We start from the raw sequence: 6,000 nt of genomic DNA on the forward strand, positions 1-6,000 counted from the left end.
GATTAAGTAATCAATAAATTGTTATTATCCAGTTGTCTGCTTTAATTAATCATTAGCTAATGATTTGCATGGGTATCATTATGTTGTGACTTTACTTGTTGAGGCACATGACTAATTCAAAATCTATAACCACAATGACATATTACTTAACAATCAGTTAATAGTTCTATTACCTCAACAAGTAAAGTCATAACGGTAACCATGGGCGTCGCTAGGCCATTTTTAGGGGGGCTTTAGCACCCCTAAATTTCTGCTCAGCCCCCCTAAAAATCTTGCGATTCTTTCCCTTTAAATTTCAAATGAAAACGGCAGCAGACTTCGGCTCCTCCGCATCTTTCTGCGCGTTCTTCAATCCACAGACTGCGGTGGCGCGGAGGAGAGGACAAGGTGTGTGTTTATCGATAGATCGTTATAATATCTACATCTATGCAGCTCTTTGTCATAAATACAGTTTACAAAAAGTCATGGGAGAGCAAAGTTTTCGCTGCATTCACCACTCATCACACCACAGCTGTTTCCTTCAGCGAAAGCCCTTAACACATATGTACGCATACTTTATAAAACGATCACGTTATTGATATTTTCATTTGAAAATTTAGCTTTCAATATAGAACATAATATTACAGTGCATGTGGCATTAACTACCATACAGTTATGCATAGAAATGATTAAAGACAGTGACCGACAGCACTCAGTCAGTGCACTCATTTTAATTGCTTATCAGAGTGATTGACAGAGATTGAAACATTGTGTGTGTGTGTGTGTGTGTGTGTGTGTGTGTTTTGTATTAATTAAAAAAAAAAAAAAAATTGCTTGAATTGAATTTATGTAGAACGGTTCTACAATTTTGTTGTACAAATTTTCAATCAATTTTTTTGTAAATATTTATTTTTTATTATTATACCCTCATTGGGGCTGAGCCCCCCTAAAATGAAAATCCTAGAATCGTCCCTGATGGTAACACTTTATTTTAGGGTCTCTCAACTAGTTGCTTATAAGCATGCATATTACTACAATATAAGCCATTTATTAGTAGTAATTATTAATGCCTTATTCTACATGACCTTATTCTACATCCCTAATCCTACCCAATACCTAAACTTAACAACTACCTTACTTACTATTAATAGGCAGCCAATTAGGAATTTATTGAGGGAAAAGTCGTAGTTAATAGTGAATAAGTGTTCCCTATTCTAAAGTGTTACCGTCATGACATAATGATACTCATGCAAATTATTAGCTAATGATTCATTGAAGCAGACAACTGGAAGTTGAAAGGCATGGCTTCGACCCAATGTGGTAATTAACATATGAATTTACACTGTTAGTTAATATAATATGTCATTAGGGAATTAATACTTTATGACACATGTAACTAATAACAATTTATTGATTACTTAATCTATGAATCATATAGAATGTTCATTTGTTGCTGATGCAGTAATCATTGGTTTAGTTCATCATGAGTTATACTTTAACTCATGATTATCTGTGCTTTAGTTAAGCAGTATTCAATGCATATTTGTGCACCCATATTGTAAAGTGTTACCGTGAAATGAAAGGAAAGAAGAAACATATCCGCAATCAGAGCGCAGCCAGGGGCGGACTTAACCAATAAGCGAAGTAAGCGGCCGCTTAGGGCCCCGGGGAATCAGGGGGCCCCATTTGATATTGGCGAAACATATTTGCAGCGTTGAGCACTGTAGCCGTTCACAGACATGTGCGCTGATTTCTTGAACGCAGTGACCAGAAGTGTTTAAGTTAGAATCCACTTACCGATCAAAATGCCGAGTTTTTGTCAAGTGCTGAGTTCTGCAAGGTCGGGGATCATCTCATTATAACAAAGTGTAGATACGATGTAAATAAGAGATTCATTGTGCAGTGTAGAGCTTATTAACGGAACGTCGTGAGATCGCAATGAATTGAAGTGAGAGACAGCTATAATGATTATGAGGGAGCGCTCTTTGCGCGCATGCTAGGCTGTCTGACTGTCTCACAACAGAGATATTCACCTCAGTAAAGAAAGTATTGTGTTTCAAGTCACAATTTTATTTATCTTGATGTTTCAAAATGACTCTCTTGTGTGCTTCTCCAGGCGCACCGGCGCGAACTGCCGCGCACTCGTATAAATGCACGAATGCAATGACTGGAGATTTTCCCTTAATAATAGGTTTCATTTTCGATTTGTTTCTCGGCAAAGCCTAAAGTATGCCTTCAGAACACTTGGAATATATAATTAATTGCCTGGGATAATTTTATGTTTGTAAAAAGATTGGAAAGGTTTACAATTTATTAAATAGACAAGTGCAAGTTTTTTTTTTTTTTTTTTTTTTGGATGTCTTCATTTGTAATCTCAAAAATAAAGTAGCCAAATTTGGCTTTAGAACAGCATCAGGTTGACAAATTACTGGTTGTGACGATACAAATAAACTATAAACTAGAGCGAGCAAGCAAAATGAGGGTTATAAACACTTGGAATATGGAATGAGTTGCATGGGATAGTTTTATGTTTGTAAAAAGATTGAAAATTTTTGCAATTTATTAAATGGACAAGTGCACGCATTTTTCTTTTATTTATTTATTTATTGATAATGTCTTCCTTTTGTGATCCGGAAAAAAAAAAAAGGTAGCCTAATTTGGCTTTAGAACAGCAGCAAGTTGACTAATTACTAGTTGTGAAGGGATAAATAAACTAAAAACTTGAGCGAGTGAGCAAAATAGGGGTTAAGCATAAAAGGACACATAGTTATTTTATGGGGGCCCCATACCTGGAATTTGCTTAGGGCCCCCAAATCGCTAAGTCCGCCCCTGAGCGCAGCCAATAGAAAAAGTTAGAAAAGAGAGACAAAGATCAAACCTGACTCCTGAGAGAAACATCACATTAGCGTGGTCTTTTCAGACTTAAAAAAAAAGTTTTTATTTTTTTTTTATTTTAGGTCCTTATTTTAACATGATAGTACAGATATGAAAGAAAAAGATAGTGAGAAAAGTGTAGGGTGACATAAGCCAGGTTTGAGCTCCAGTCATACGTACAGAAATGCTAGGCTACTTTACCCATAAGGCTGAGTCTCTGAATACTTACTTAAAATTATGAGAAGAGGTCCAATGAGCCATCTTGTAAATGTGGAGTAACTGATCGCTGTAAAATTAAATGTCAGACTTAGTGTCATGTCAATATCATCTGTACAGAACATTAAAGCAATATTAAAAATCTCACACTTGGTTTTTAGTTTGGATTCATTTAGTGTATATTAAAAACATTGATTTGCACTTAACTGTAACCTTGAGACTTTGAGGGAAAAAAAAAAAGTACTTAACCAGGGCTGGACAGTAATAATAAAATACCCCTCTTGGAGCGTATCCTCGAAAAGGATATATGTCATAATTGAAAGTAAAAAGTTGAAATATTGTATATGTAACAATATATTGGACGCATGCACATCTAAAGTGACCTCACTGCTGTCAGGTAGGAAAAAACAAACAAAAAACACTCATTGCTCTTGACTGATTAACTTTTGTAGCTGTAATGATTCATCTATATTTAATTTAAACAGTGAAGAATATGCAATGTTATTACATTTGATTATTCAATTTCTGTACCTGATCACCTACAAACCTAAAGCAGTGTTTAATACGTATCTTTGTTCTATTTATTTATTGTGCTATTGTTTGTAATTTGTTAATTTGTTTCACTTATATTTACCTTATATTTAACTAGTATCTTAATTTTTGCCATAAGTTTATTTATGAGAATACAAGATAACAAGGATACAAAACAACAATAAAAACAGCCATTTTATTTTATGCTCAGGGCCAGTGAAAATGTTGTCTGGGCAAGAAAAAAGTATAACATATTATATATACATATTGTCAGTAATATAATTCATTGTAAAAATACTCACATTAGCCTTTCTCCTAACCAGACCTGGTGCATGTTTAAGGGTCTCTGCAATCTGGCTTTCAGCATCCATGCTAGTAGACCCAGGTTGTGATTTCATTATTGCCCCTAAATGGTTTAAGTAAAGTTTTTAGAGATGAACAAGTATACTTTACATTTGAACAAACAGGTATTCATCCCATTTCTATTGGCAATCATGTAAAATTATGTCACTATAATGCAATGCCTCTTGATATTAAATATATGATAATTGAAAATGCAATAGAACGTATACAATAAAATATATGCAGACACTGTTGATTTTTTTTATACTTATTAGAACTTGATAAACTGAGAGTTCTTCAAGTCTCCTCTTCCCCTTCCTTCCTTTGAGGCTAAAGCGTGACCAAACTTCTGAGGAAGTGATTTTTCTCATGATTCGCCGCACTGTCTCTCCATAGTTTGGTCCTCCAATTGTAGAAAGGTATTTAACCTGAATTTAATATAAATGGAATTGTCAAATCCTATGCATACACACAGAATAGTTGAGCTGCAAATAAGAATGTGAAATTCTTAACTGTTTTTTTTTGGAGCTCTTCGTCCACCCTCAGCTTATCCTCAAAGGAGAGCAAGTCAGGTAACTGACCAATAGATGGGATCGGGTTCTCTGGCCCTGTGTCTTCCTCTCTTGTCTGCAGTAGCCGCCGAAGCAAGAGAGAATGCTCTTCCTGTTTTGCAATTACTTTATCCAGTTTCATAAGGACATTTAATTGAAAATCTGTAATATAATATCAGTTTGTAAGAACTTCTGTTGGTTTGATATTTTATATATAAAAAACACTTTTATACATAAAGGTTTATATGAAATATAAAACCTCTTAGAAATATTATGGAGTTATTAATATTACTTACTGTTATTTGATGTACAATTTTGCCCATTTGAATTGAAGTCATCTGAAAACCAAGCAAGTAAAAAGAAAAATCAAACACATACAGTACACATACAAAGAATATTAGCTTAAAAGGCTACTCCACTCAAAAATGAGAATCTGTGGTTTGTTAATTATCTTTGTCTTTTATTTAATTTACAAAAGTACAAAGAAAATACTTACAATGCTTTCACTGACCAATTTAAACGCATTTTGTAAAAACAAATAGATTTAAATTTTCACAAATTGATTTTATTGCATTTTACAAAACGTCCCCATTTCAGATTGGATTTGTACATCTGGGATGTCGTGAGATTGAGTAAATAATGGGGAAATTTTAATTTTTGGATGCAGTACCCGATTTAACATTACTTACAATTTTGTCTTTGAGTATCTGTCCAGCTTCCATTGCCACTGGCTGTCCAGGCTGATTCTAGGCAAAAAAAAAAGTAAAATTTGTATGCAAAACTTCACAATAGCACTTCATAAATTTTGAGGTTTTCAAAATAGACTCAAAGCCACTAGTGCTCTATCATGATCAAATTTTGCATCAAAGATAAGTAACATACTATGTTGGTGTTGATCCACATTTGAATTATGTTCATGACTCCATTCTTGCATTCTTGGTGCTACAAAAGATACATTATTGTGATTCTCTCATATAAACAATATTTAACCCTTGTGCGGTTTTCGGGGTCTTTTTGACCTGCAAATGACGTTTGCTAAATTTTTAAAAAATGTTCTCTTTTTCCAAATGGCATGAGACTTTGTACGGTGGTCAACACTTTCTAGATCTACAAATAAAAAATACAATTGGAATGATTTCTTGATTTTATGTTAGTGTGAAAAAAAAAGTTACACTTATGGTCTAACAAAATAACAAAATGTAATTTTTTAACAAAATAATTTTTTTTTTTTAACAAATATAATTTTACTCTGTTTATTAATGTTTTTACTCCACATTTGTGTAGTTTTTGGAAGACTTATGATATATTTTAAATTTATATAAATAAATTAAAAGACATTTTTATATAGGTTTTTATACAAAAAACAGCTTTTTATGTAAAATTCACTTCATAAAAGACCCACATTTCTAACTTTCATTCATGGGGATAACATGGATCATTTGACATGGTTTAGTGTAAAAGTTTTGCCCATATTTTGGAAATTGCAGTTTCAAAAGTAAGAAATTAT

This window comes from Onychostoma macrolepis, chromosome 08, assembly GCF_012432095.1.
Source record: "Onychostoma macrolepis isolate SWU-2019 chromosome 08, ASM1243209v1, whole genome shotgun sequence".
NCBI lineage: Eukaryota > Metazoa > Chordata > Actinopteri > Cypriniformes > Cyprinidae > Onychostoma > Onychostoma macrolepis.